This window comes from Castanea sativa, chromosome 4 (genome assembly GCF_040712315.1).
Source record: "Castanea sativa cultivar Marrone di Chiusa Pesio chromosome 4, ASM4071231v1".
Classification (NCBI taxonomy): Eukaryota; Viridiplantae; Streptophyta; class Magnoliopsida; order Fagales; family Fagaceae; genus Castanea; species Castanea sativa.
In genome coordinates this window covers 40,070,202-40,085,365 of record NC_134016.1, presented here as the reverse complement: position 1 = coordinate 40,085,365, position 15,164 = coordinate 40,070,202, and the positions used below count along the sequence as shown (strand labels likewise).

The window sequence follows — 15,164 nt, the reverse complement described above, 5'->3', positions numbered from 1 at the left end:
TACCAATTAGATTTATTATTCAATATGAAAAGAAAACTGTAAAATAAGAAAAAATGACCTTTGAATTGCTAAATCAAGTTTTTGCGTAAAACCACAGCTTTCCAAAGTACTATGAAATCATAGGTCAGTACTTTGGTGATACTTAGTGTGAAAGTATTCAAGTTCTCTAAGTGCTACATAAAATCACAATGTCGGTTAAAATTATTTGACACACTTAGAAAGAATTTAGTACCAATTCAAACTGATAATTCAGCATTTATAAATTAGAAAGCAAAGATGATCAATATTAAATCTGGATAACCCATTTTACCTAAAAAATGTTCATATCCTTACACTAATTGATCAAAAAATATCTATATTAGAATTAATTTGTAGAGGAATAATCACCAAATTCAAATATAATAAATGCATAAATTAAAATAATTCAAAGACCTGCATCATGTAAGTTTGAGAAAGTTGTAAGGTGCAATGAGTACAGAAGAAATTTCAAATTCTGTCAACGTGAATTAGCTACATTAACATTACCTGATTTTTTTCTATCCTTCTCACGCTTTCAAAAATCTTCTTAAGTACCTCTTTGTTTGATTTTTGAATGCCCTTACAAACACAAAGTGTCATTGAGCAGCATTAAGAAATTCACCCAGTGAAAGATTTTTAAAATTCTGTACTTTGAAAAATTAAATTGAAATCTTATAAACATGAGAATGTACTTAGTGACTCTAGTGGAAAAAACTTGAACAACATGACTAACCCTCCAAGATAGCAAAATATTATAACAAATTAAGATGCATCAAACATGAAAAGAGCAAGAAACTAAATGCATATGAATGGATAAATAAGAAAGGATAACGCGTTAAAATTTAAAACAACAATTCCATAGTGAAAGAGTAAAGGGTTCTTCAAATTGTTCATATTGTTAAACTCGTATCTCAAAGGAAACAACAATTTCTGAAAATTTTATTGATTCTATTCTTTTAAAAAACAGGTGGAGCACATCACTAAACAAATATTTGAAATAAATAAATATTGGGACTTCAAGCTCAAATATTTGACATCTAAAAATATTTGTCACGGTCTGTATTTCTCTACACCTGTTGGTCTGCATTTTCTGCAATCTGCATACTTGTTGCTCTGAATTTCTCTGCGTGTACCTATTGGTCTGTACTTCTCTACTGTATTTAGCTTCTGGTTCTTTCTGTTTTCAGCTTCTTGTTTCCTCTGTATTTGGATTTCAGGGCTGTCTTATATGTATTTGTTTTGATCTGTTATCAATAAATAGGAACGAAAATCCAATTCAGATGCAAAGTCTGCAATCTTAGCCCTATTGATCAAATATGGCCAACCTCATTCTACAATACAAAGTGTGTGTATACCAACGTAATACAATTTAAAAATAAAATTGACACAATCATTGTGATATGTGAACTATATGGGAAAAAAAATCTAATACACAGAAGTATATACTGGAAAAACTTGATAACAATGCTAGAAAAGAAACATGGGAAACGAAATTGTAAAGGGAAAAAATGTTTCAACAAAAAATTTAAAACAAAATAAATAAAATGAAAGCTTTAAAGTGTAGAGATATACTCAGAACAAATTGAAGCCAATTATCCAAAAGGAAACCAAATCCAACACAAATAACGGATATTAAAAACCATTCTTAACCCAAATTCCTTATTCAAAACCAAATCTAAGCCAAAAAGCTTTATGCAATCCAATCCAGTCAAAATACCCCTGCCTAAATCAGATTTGACCCCAAATTAAAAAATAAAAATAAAAGTAAAAAACCAAAAAACAGAGACTATACTGGTGGAGGGAATGGGTTTGACAATGGCAGAGACCAGGATTGTTGCTTGACGCAGTTGGGGGCAGATTTCTCAGTGTTTTTTTCTCTCTCTCTCCACTCTCTGTGCCTAATAGACTCATTCTCTCTCTCTCTCTCTGCAGATTGTAAACTTTATTACAGAACAGCCCCAAAACCAATTCAATTCCTGATATCCAAAACAAAAACAAATACTCACTAAACAAATTCTAATTTCTAACCCAAATACCTGAATCAAAACCAAATCTAACCCAAATGACTAAATCCAACCAAATACCCAAACATAAATCATACTATCTCTGAGAAAATTATCTTTTTTTGATAAGTAAATCTTTGAGAAAATTATTCTCTACCATAACATACAAAGTAATCAATTTTGTACAAAGAACATCATTCTTTCAAATTTAAGAATTTAAAACATGCAAAACCTAGAAAAACCCAACATCAAAAATAACAAAATCATGACTTAAAAGTATCTTTTAAATAAATATCATCTAAAATCTTCAATGTATAAACAAATTTTTTTCAGATTTCAAAATCCCACAATTTCAATTCTCCTTGCAAATAACAGAACATGTAAGAGAGGTAAAGTTGGAGAATATTAGGAAAAAAAATTGGAACCTTTGCTTTGATGAAATTAGAGACTCCAGATTGAAGAAAGATTCCACTTCATTTCTGCAGAGAAAGAAATTGAATGTTTTACATCCAAAAGAGACAAATTTAAACAAACCCATTACTAAAAATATCTAATAAAATAGTCACATATTAGAATTTCAAATTCCTTAACCCTAATTTCTGGAACCAAACCCAACTGTAATTGTAAAAGTTTGAAACATATAAGTATAACAGATCTAATTTGTGAGGAAAAAGTCGGAGAATGAATACTAACCCCGTCGGAGGCATTGTTAATAGGCAGAGTGATTGTGTTGTAAGGTATGACTTTTCATAGTTGAAATCTAAACGTGTTATAGTGTTTTGAAACTTTTTGATTTCTTATGCCCAATCAATTGTCTTTACCGTTCTGCCTCTTTCTCTGTTTCTTTCTCCGTGTCTCAGGCCTCATCGCCTCTCTCTCTCTCTCTTTCTATCTCTGTGTGCATTGTATTTTAACCGCCAGTTAATATGCTAATTCGAAAATGAAAATCAATGGCGAAAAGTTTCAGAAAACCAAAACAGAAAAAAACGCTGACCTTTAGAAAAATTTTGTTGCAGAGGAGAGATGAAGCAGAGCAGAAGATCAAATGGCGATGGACGGCCGTACGAACGTCCACTGGATCCCAATTTCTTTTTCCCCTTCTTCCCTTTCTCTGTGTCGCAGTATCTGTAGGTGATTTAATTTAGAGAGAGAAGATATTAAACGTAATCTGATAACAGATGGCTAGGATTTTTTTAACTGAAATGGTTTTTTTCTTTTTTTTTTAAACGGACTTTATTTTTAATGTAACCTTTCTTGGTTTTTAATTGTCAGACGTGGCAGGGTTAAAAATCCAACTATTATACCTTACGGCTTTTTAAAAAAAAATTATATGTGTCTGAATATTAAATAGGCAGTTATTCTATTTGTCAATATGTCCTTAAATGTAGGAATTAACTTTCTCTCAGCTTTGTCTATTATATATATATATAGATATTGATGGATTAGAGTTTGAAACTTGAAATCATTTTTATATATATTAAGACCTACATATAATACTTTTTTTGTTGTATAATAATATTTATGTTTGCCCACAATATTGTTGAATACTTTGAAACTTGATTTTCTTAATTCATATTTTATTTTTAAAAAATTGTATAACACTATAAGACTATAACAAATTATAATATTTACCGTTAAAAATAGATTTTATTTTTTAAACTGATTAAATGATTTTGAAATCTTTAGATAAGAATTTAATGTATAAAATAAGATTTTATCAAAATTTAGTTGTCTTCAATTGGGATTGCGTATCCATTATAAAAAAAAAGTGAAAAATTCTTTAAAATTATCGTTGATTTTTAATTTTTTTTTTTATCACTATGGCTCATACTACAAAAAATAGCAGTGAAACACCAACAAAGAAACCTAAAAATTATGAGTTCTAAAAATAGCTAACTTCATAAATAATCAATTAGAATTTTTCTTTTTCTTTTTCTTTAGTTCTAAAACAAATACAATTATGACTTTCCTAGACCAAAATCTCAAACATCCAAATACTCAAAGCAAATCACAACCTTCACAAAATCCACAATGTCCGACTATATCATCAAAAACGTATGCTACCATCACTAAATAAAAACCCAAGCCCCTTTCCTTGGTCAAAGCCTACTCATACGGGTTATGATCAAATAGTACTGCAATGTTGGAGTTATGTAGGTGTCATTGAAATGTTGAAGGTAAATGATATCGTTTTTTGTCTTAGTTTTTTTGAGATGGGATGGCATGAAGCGAAGGGCTGTGGGCATGTGTATATAAAGGAGTGGAAGTTAGAAGGGTGAATGAAAATACAAAGAGTTTTTTGTGTATAAGAAAGAGAAAAAAGTCTTGAAACAACTAAATGAAACAAATAGTAGTCTTCAAACATTGAATAACAAATGTAATAAAAATTAGCCTTGAAACATTCAAACCAAAAGAAATAAAGAGTACTTATTTGTAAATATAATCTTATCTTTGATGTGGCTTAAGAATGTTTCAATTCTTTCATAGAGAGCAAACATGGCAGAACCTCATGCTCTCTCGCATAAGGTCTTTGCTTTTATATATATATATATATCGATTAGAGTTTGAAACTTGAAATCAATTTTATATATATTATGACCTACATATAATACTTTTTTTTTATATAATAATATTTATGTTTACCTACAATATTGTTGAATACTTTGAAACTTGATTTTCTTAATTCATATTTTATTTTTTAAAAATTGTATAACACTATAAGACCATAACAGATTATAATATTTATCCTTAAAAATAGATTTTATTATTTAAAATGATTAAATGATTTTGAAATCTTTAGAAAAGAATCTAAAGCATAAAATAAGATTTTATCAAAATTTAATTGTCTTTAGTTGGGATTCCATATCATTTATAAAAAAAAGCGGAAAATTCTTTGAAATTATCAACGATTTTTTTTTTTATTATTTTTTTTTATCACTATGGCTCATACTACATAGAATAGCAGTAAAAAACATACAAAGAAACCTACAAATTATGAGTTCTAACAAAGAATAAAAAAAATAACTAACTTCAGAAATAATCAATTAGAATTTTTCTTTTTCTTTTTCTTTTTCTTTAGTTCTAAAACAAAATACAGTTATGACTTTTCCAAACCAAAATCGCAAACATCCTAAGACTAAAAGCGAATCACAACCTTCACAAAATCCACAATGTCCGACTATAACATCAAAAACGTATGCTACCATCACTAAATAAAAACCCAAGCCTATTTCCTTGGTCAAAGCCTACTCATACGGGTTATGATCAAATAGCACTGCAATGTTGGAGTTATGTAGGTGTCGTTGAAAGGTTGAAGGTAAACGGTATCGTTTTTTGTCTTAGTTTATTTGAGATGGGATAGCATGAAGCCAAGGGTTGTAGGCATGTGTATATAAAGGAGCAAAAGTTAGAAGGGTAAATGGAAGTAAAAAGAGTTTTTTGTGTGTGAGAAAGAGGAAAAGTCTTGAAACATCCAAATGAAACAATTGGTAGTTTTAAAACATTGAAATAAAAATTAGTCTTGAAACATTGAACCAAAATAAATAAATAGTACTTATTTTTAAATTTAATCCTATCTCTGAGGTGGATTAAGAGTATTTCAATTCTTTCATAGAGTGCACCACATGGTAAAACGTTATGCTCTCTCGCATAAGGTCTATGCTTATATATATATATATATATATATATATATATATATATATATATATATATATTGATTAGTGTTTGAAACTTGAAATCAATTTTATATATATTATGACTTACATATAATACTTTTTTTGTTGTATAATAATATTTATGTTTGCCTACAATATTGTTGAATACTTTGAAACTTGATTTTCTTAATGTTTTATTTTTAAAAAAATTGTATAACACTATAAACCATAACAGATTATAATATTTATTGTTAAAAATAGATTTTATTTCTTAAACTGATTAAATGATTTTGAAATCTTTAGAAAAGAATTGAAAGCATAAAATAAGATTTATCAAAATTTAATTGTCTTTAGTTGGGATTCCATATCATTTTTTTTTAAAAGAAGAAAATTCTTTGAAATTATCAACGATTTTTATTTTTTATCACTATGGCTTATACTACACAAAATAGCAGTAAAAAACCTACAAAGAAACCTACAAATTATGAGTTCTAACAGAGAATAAAAAAATAACTAACTTCATAAATAATCAATTAGAATTTTTATTATTATTATTTTTTTATTATTTTTTTTTTATAGTTCTAAAGCAAAATACAATTATGACTTTCCCAAACCAAAATCTCAAACATCCAAAGACTAAAAGCGAATAACAACCTTCACAAAATCCACAATGTCCGACTATAACATCATGAATGTATGCTACCATCACTAACTAAAAATCTAGCCCCTTTCCTTGGTCAAAGCCTACTCATACGGGTTAGGATCAAATAATACTGCAATGTTGGAGTTATGTAGGTGTCGTTGAAAGGTTGAGCGTAAACGGTATCATTTTTTGTCGTAGTGTATTTGAGATGGGATAGCACGAAGCCAAGGGCTGTGGGTATGTGTATATAAAGGAGCAGAAGTTAGAAGGGTAAATGGAAATACAAAGAGTTTTTTGTGTGTGATAAAGAGGAAAAGTCTTGAACAACCAGATGAAACAAATGGTAGTCTTAAAACGTTGAATAAAAAATTTAATAAAAATTAGTCTTGAAACATTGAACCAAAAGAAATAAAGAGTCCTTATTTTTAAATTTATTCTTATCTTTGATGTGGCTTAAGAGTATTTCAATTCTTTCATAGAGTGCGCTACATGGTAGAATCTCATGTTCTCTCGCATGAGGTCTCTGCTTTATTTATTTATATATATATATATATATATATGAAACATTGAACCAAAAGAAATAAAGAGTCCTTATTTTTAAATTTATTCTTATCTCTGATGTGGCTTAAGAGTATTTCAATTCTTTCATAGAGTGTGCTACATAGTAGAATCTCATGTTCTCTCGCATGAGGTCTCTGCTTTATATATATATATATATATATATATATATATATATATTTATTTATTGATTAGAGTTTGGAACTTGAAATCATTTTTATATATATTAAGACCTACATATAATACTTTTTTTGTTGTATAATAATATTTATGTTTGCCCACAATATTGTTGAATACTTTGAAACTTGATTTTCTTAATTCGTATTTTATTTTTTAAAAATTGTATAACATTATAAGACTATAACAAATTATAATATTTACCATTAAAAATAGATTTTATTTTTTAAACTGATTAAATGATTTTGAAATCTCTAGATAAGAATTTAAAGCATAAAATAAGATTTTATAAAAATTTAATTGTCTTCAGTTGGGATTGCGTATCCTTAAAAAAAAAAAAAGGAAAAAATTCTTTAAAATTGTCATCAATATATATATATATATATATATATATATTTTTTTTTTTTTTTATCGCTATGGCTCAAACTATACAAAATAGCAATAAATTAAGCACCTACAAAGAAACCTACAAATTATGAGTTCTAAAATAGCTAACTTCATAAATAATCAATTAGAAATTTTCTTTTTCTTTAGTTCTAAAATAAAATACAATTATGACTTTCCCAAACCAAAATCTCAATTATTTAATCACAACCTTCACAAAATCCACAATGTTTGACTGTAGCATCAAAAATGTATGCTACCATCACTATATAAAAACCCAAGCCCCTTTCCTTGGTCAAAGCCTACTCGTACGGGTTAGGATAAAATAGTACTGCAATGTTGAAGTTATGTAGGTATCGTTTAAATGTTGAAGGTAAATGGTATCGTTTTTTGTCTTAGTGTATTTGAGATGGTGTGGCATGAAGCCAAGGGCTGTGGGCATGTGTATATAAAGGAGTAGAAGTTAGAAGGGTGAATGGAAATACAAAGAGTTTTTTGTGTGTGAGAAAGGGGAAAAGTCTTGAAACAACCAAATGAAACAAATAGTTGTCTTAAAACATTGAATAACAAATGTAATAAAAATTAGTCTTGAAACATTGAACCAAAAGAAATAAAGTGTACTTATTTTTAAATTTATTCTTATCTCTGATGTGGCTTAAAAGTATTTTAATTCTTTCATAGAGTGCACCACATGGCAAAACCCTGTGCTCTCTGGTAGAACCCCATGCTCTCTGGCAAAACCCCATGCTCTCTCGCATATAGTCTCTGCTTATATATATATATATATATATATATATATATATATATTGATTTCATTACAATTATTGGAACTAGAATTTGTACCAATTAGTAACATACTTAACAATGACAGAGAAACATTGGTAAGCACAATTCTCTCATTACAGAGTTTGGCATGAAATTGTATCAATTAGTAACATACTGGAACAATGAATAAGAATTTGTAACTAAGGCTGCGTTTGGTTCGACGGTAAACCAATTCCGGACGGAAAATCATTTCCGGAAAAAATATTTTCCCGTAAAGAAAATGTACTCATGCTGTTTGGTTGCACCATGGAAAATAAGGGCAGCAAACAAATTCCACTGTTTGGCATTTTCTGAAATTCGTTTTACTGTATTCATTTTCCCATGTTTGGTTTGTTCACACATTTTACGGAAAATATGAAATGCATTTCAAATAAAAACCTGCATTGCCTAGATGAACCTGTAATAGCACAAAAATAATCATCCACTTCAACAGTTACAAAAAGCATCACAAAAATAATCATCGACTTCAACATCAACAAAGAGCATCCGAATATCACGTGGTAATATTTATATCAAAACTCACATAATGTACTTTCACCATTACAAGTCCATGGTATGCAAAATTGATACCTACACGTGGTATTCGAAGTGCACATGTGCCCTACATGCTTAAAGTCACCACACATAACTTGGGCAATTGTATCGTCCCAATAATACAAAAGAGTTCACATCCTACAGTTACAAATACATACATAGGCTGCTCCGATAATACAATTGTCACATATATCATACAATGTTAGGATCATACTAGTACTACATCACACACAATCCCTACCATCACAATCGGCACTAAACGTACAAGTCGAGTCGAGTGAACAAATAACTATCCATCCAAAGCTTCCTCAACTTAGTCTTCACAAAAATCCCCTAGCTACCTTCTTATTTTCACACGTATGGTCGAAGGCGGTTGCAAGCATATCTTCACTATACCCATCCGCCGCCATAGCCATCACCTCGCAGTAAAGACTATTAAAATCAACAGGCCCCCGATCGATTTCTTTCAGAGGCCACAAAGCAATTTCCTTAAGCCGACAACAAATCAGAGCGCTATCATCAGAGGGAGGTGCACGGCTTCTTTTGCGGGACTTTGAAAGTGTGGACCCAGTGGTGGACGATTCTACCACATTCTTCCCCTTATCCACCACACCCTCCTCCCCATTATCAGCCACCATCTCAGTGCTCTCTGCATTGTCATGCTCTGTGTCAATATCAACATATGACTTAGCAAAGCTTCCTGTGGCCAAATCCTTACCCACTACAATGGCCAACTCATCATACAACTCTATCTTCTTGTTCAAAAAATCAGCATGCTTCCGATGCGCCTGTAAGGGAGACAGGAACATACAATAACAATGCAATGATCACTTCACTCATAAATTCAATATTCAATTCAATATTGATGTCATTAGATGATTTATGTGAATGATAAACAAGTATAAGCTATTATTACCACAAGAGACATAATCCATGATTTATGGGATAAGAACAATAGAAAATATAATGCACAAATATAGTTGAAAGCCATACCATAACTTCCTCTTGGTACATCTTCGCATCGCACGTGATCATTTTTAAGCTATCATCCCAACCGAACCCACTCTTCTTTTGAAGAGTTTGAATGGTAGTCCACATTGTCCTTAAAGTACGCATTCGATTCTCAACATACGAGGGGTGGCACTCGACCCCAAACTATTCAGTTATCGCCTTGGTGACAGTAGCGAAGGAACCGGGCTTAAAAGTGTTCGAGGGCTTGTTGCCCTTCGTGGCCTCTTCGGCAAGTACAGTTAGCATCGTCGTGTGCATTGGTGGCAACCATCGAAATTGCTTACTACCCACCTTTTCTTTCCCTTTCGACATTACTACATATGATAATTGCATAGTGAGACTAGCATTTAAACAATCCAAGTAGCATTCACAAATTACTGTGCATATGAACAACAAATCAAACACACATACAACCATGATTATAGATGTGCACAACAGAACGAAACAACTACTGGAAATAACAATGTATTGTTGAAAATAATACTCCTTACACCACCAGAAGTCTACAGTAAATAGATTAAACATATATAAAACAAGAATACAGTACATATGACAATCACATAAATCTAAATAAAGTTCTACTCTCCACTCCTGGTATAATCAGACCACATAGCTTTGCATATCTCATCTCTCTTAGCATTCCACATTCTACTGTCTTCAAGGGACTCCCGACGTGACTGTGTTTCTTGTTGGGAGCCACTACCCTCTACTTGGTTCATTGCAGCTTCCATAATATAGTCAGCAGGATCAACCCCCATAATGTGATTATGAATCACACAACATGCTAACACTACTTTCACTTGTGTTTCAAAAGACCAAAATGGTTCTGCATCCAATACTCGAAAACGTTTCTTCAACACTCCAAAACCTCGCTCAATGGTAGTTCTCAAGGAAGAGTGTCGGAGGTTGAACAATTCTTGTTCATTCTCAGGAGGACGATCACTAAACTCTTTCAAGTGATATCGCACACTCCGATAGGGTGACAGAATTCCATTTTTATTACCATACCCAGCATCACCAAGATAATACTTACCTACATATGTTCAAAAATAAAACCAAATCACTACTATGCTTCGAAAAATGCACAAAATTTATTAAACTAATAAACTCAAAAGGTGAAGTCATCCTATAATACCTGAGGGAATTGAAAATCCCCGTGGCCTAGCAAATGCATCATTTAACACACGTGAATCATGTGCACTACCTTCCCATCCAGCCAATACATAAGTGAACTTCAAGTCAAAACTAATGGCAGCTAACGCATTTTGTGTGGTTCCACCTTTGCGACCACGAAACCTTCCTTGTATCTCAGGTGGCACAGATGCACGAACATGTGTACCATCTATCGCTCCAACACAATCCTAATTTTTGACAAACATAATGATTTAGAATTACACAAACTTTCACAATTTACACATATACACAAGTCTTAATATTTACCTTGAAATAGGGGTAGAACCTTCTGCTATCCCTTATCTCTGGGGGTGTATCTTCGCTAGGCAGTCTTATTAGAGCTCTATATAATTTCAGGACCCCCCTAAGGACGACGTTGAAGTATCTATGGACAGGTTTCATGATCTATGGAACCGACTACCAATTACACGAAACCTCACATTATGACCAATAATGTGTAAAAAAATTAGCACTTGCTCCGTAACGGACATGTGCGTAGTAGGGCGTATGTGCTCCCCCTCAGTGAGGATGTGACATAAGTGGTGGAAAGCTATAGGTTTCATCCTAATTTGACTAACACAAAGTCTTTCACTTCCATGCAGAATACTATTTATGTAATGCTCTCTTTAGGCTGCATGATTAATATAAGGCGCCCTAGGCAGTCGTCTACGTCGCAATTTCCTTACCAACGCAACCCCCACAAGGAGGACAGATGCAACTGAGGCAAGAACTGCTGCTTTGGTTTTTTTCTTCATCTAAAACATCACAAACGTTGTGGTCTAAGAGGTATGCAAACAAGCATGATATTGAGTACACAGTATATAAAAACAACCACAACAGTAAAACAATCCAAATTCAAGCAATCTATAGTATTTTTTTTTTTTTTGAACAAGTGAGATCAAAACCATTATGAGCAGCCATAAAATGTTTAATTCCCCTCTAAATAATAATCTAAACATTTTCTACCTAAACAGTAGAGTACCCATCAACAAAAACACCAAGAGCAGAAAATCCCCAACAAATCACATTGCATTTATATTTCTGTATAATTGTAAGAGCAGCACAATTGAATTTCTGATATCAATAATTAAATAAATAACTAGATAATTAAAAAAAACAAGTAAATCAATAATTAAATAATTTTATATATATATATATATATAACCCATATCGGTTCAACCCAGAGCTGCATTGCCTAGAGGGTGGGTCGGAGGTTTGGTCGGGTTTTGTAGAAGGGTGGGTCGGAGGTGTGTGGGTCGGAGGTAGGTGGATTGGGTTTTGTAGAATGGGTTGGAGGTGTGTGGGTGAGGTGGGTGGATCGGGTCATGGGAGTTGGCCTGAGGTGGAGTGGGTCAGAGGTGGGTGGTTCGGGCTGTGTAGAGTGTGTCGGAGGTGGGTGGTTCGGGTTGTGTATAGTGGGTCGGAGGTTGTAGAGTGGGTCAGAGGTTGTGGGTGAGGTTTTGTAGAGTGGGTCGGAGGTTGTGGGTCGGAGGTGGGTGGATCGGGCTGTGTAAAGTGGGTCGGAGGTGTGTGGGTGTGGGTTTGTCCAGTGGGCCGGAGCTGTGTGGGGATCGGAGGTGTGTGGGTGAGGTTTCGTCCAATGGGCCGGAGCTGTGGGTCGTTTGGTGTGTGAAGGAGACTGCGAGAAACGGTGGAGGAAACTCACCGTGGGAGAGTGGCGGCGCTCGTTGGACGGTGGGTGAAGCTCGGACCGGCTTGAGGCAGGGAGTGGAGCTTGACTGGAGCTTGACTTGAGGCAGCGAGAAGGTGAGAGGGAAAATAGGACTGAAACGGTTTGAAGGTAAAATACAAATGGAAAAGAATTTCCGGGTCAGAGGCCGTATTTTACAGTCAACTGTTTGCAATTTTCCGTTTGACCAAAATTTCAGCACCTGCCAAACACCCGAAAACGCGGAAAACCATTTCCTGAAACCGTTTACCGTCGAAACAAACGCAGCCTAAGTTCTAGAAAGCAGTCCTTTGCTTACACAGCTAAAGAGCTAAATCAAACTAGGAGATTCTTTCTGCGTACTGATACAATTAACTAAAGTGTATGCAGTAAGATGATAAATAAAATTATTAATGCATTTTCTACATATGATTTCATATTACAATTTTGGGTGATTAAAAGAGACTAGGAAACACACTTCAGCGTCAGACATGGAGAAAACCTACAGCACAGTTGCCCTTTGATTATAAATGATTAAGTACTAATTCTTCTCTCTTACGCACTCAAGATTACGTTGCTCTTTCTAAACTACCGCGCGCCAATATGCATATGCAGCCACTCAGGTTGTGATCTTTGAGCATATTACTTCATTGCTTGTGATCCAAATATCATTCCAGAAGCATCAAATGGCTGTGCACCAAGCTCAAACACCAAATCAATTCGTTACAAAAGTCATACAGCATATAATTCCAAAAGTCTTCTTTTTGGATCTCCGATACAATTTAAAAAAAAAGAAGATATTCTCTTCACAAGAGGATAACATAATATTCAAAGCAAATTCTTAAGAGCCTACCACCAAAAAACTAATGAGAAAGAAAAAACAGACAAGCATGATTTAGTCCTTGGGAATAAAATACAAGCCAACATTACAAATTGAAAGGGATAAATGAATTTTGGGGGGGGGGGGGGGGGTGGGAAGCGTGCACCCATGTCGAAGGGTGGCACCAAATGGTGAGAGGAGTTGGCATAATCATGCATAACAAAAGCCAATGGTTGCACACAGAAGCTCACATACATGTTGGAAGCCCTTGAAAGAACAAGTAAAGCAGAAAAAGAAGAATAAAGTGAAGGGGAAAAAATTGAAAATAGGCCAAACAAACTTCATTGGTCCTGAACCATGTGAGAACGTTTAATATCATCATTAAACTACTGATTGTGTCAATTTAGTTGCTAAAGTTCTAATGAAGTTCAAAGTTACCTTGTTCCCCACTTCTTGTCAACATTAACTACAGGAAGTTGTACTAATTTTCCCCCCTTCAAACTGTTTATTCTTTGTATTAATAAGGATCAAACTAAATTCACTCAATTTGAAAAGAATTTCACAGAAATCAATCAATTTCTAAGGGAAATGGGAGCAAGTGTAACATGCAACCATTTTCAAAATGTTGGAACTAAATTGGAACAATTAAAAGTTGACGGACGAAATTGAACTCGTAATATATCTAGGGGATAAAAATGGTAGCTTGCCAAAAAAAAAAAAGTGGGGGTAAATCAGAGGATGGCTTTATTGTAGATGTGAACGAATATGTGTGTACGGTTCTTGTAGTCAACCCAATTATTTAGAAATAGCCACACTTGAGATCCATATCAACATATCAGAAATATTCACATATGGCATTAACAGACCAAATGGAATATACAAGGAAATAGAATATGGGAGTGGTGGCATAAATGTAAAAGATTAATAACACAGTGAAGGGCAGCTTCAAGCTACGCCATACAAAACTTTGGTTTAGAAAGTCAATTTATCACTTTTTATAAATTTTTTATGAATTTATTAGAAGCACACACCTATTGAGGTTGCAAAGAAACAATGACTGGCATATGAAAGTAAAACAGACGTGACTATTTATCGGGCATCAACATTGCTTTCCAACAAGAGTAAGGTGGTCTTTCCCACTAGACTTGTCTAGAAATTTGCATGCAAAGTTGGGGTCTGGGGGTCTTGGCTTCAAATCTCTAATAGTCCAAATGAATTTATTGAATCAAACCATCAAGATTGAGAGGCTCACTTGTTAGCATCATTTTATTTCTGCATTTCCAAATCGTGTTCATTGTCACAGACTCACAGCTACAATAAGAAGAGTTTGATCTTTGGAAAGCCCTCCTTGTAATAACACACTATCTGAGATACAGAAGCCTTAATCAGACCAAGACTTGAGTCTAAACCACACTAACCTTACCAAATCACTTTTTTTTTTTTTTTTTTGTAGAATAACATCACAACTTTAAAACAAATGAACCTCAATTCTGTCTTTCTACCACATGAATACCATGTGCTGATGTGTCTTCTTCCCTCCCAATCTTTTCGCTAATCCTGCTTTTAGGGGTAACAAGAAGCATCAACATTTTTAACCTTTCATGGAATATGCTTTGCCATAAGGATTTCCAAAAGATAGTATGAGAATTATTGAATCTGTGCTGTTTATCAGCCCAATATATGGACTAGACAAAAA

The 15,164-nt window shown here is 33.1% G+C and overlaps 1 long non-coding RNA gene across 1 annotated transcript; it reads right to left on the bottom strand.

The window, feature by feature from the left end:
• Nucleotides 1-877: 877 nt before the first annotated feature.
• Nucleotides 878-3,174, bottom strand: LOC142630671 (uncharacterized). Its single transcript, XR_012843397.1, has 4 exons — nt 3,016-3,174; nt 2,715-2,915; nt 2,447-2,500; nt 878-1,262 (listed from the first exon to the last, which is right to left on the bottom strand). It is a non-coding gene; the product is annotated as an uncharacterized LOC142630671 (long non-coding RNA).
• Nucleotides 3,175-15,164: the final 11,990 nt, after the last annotated feature.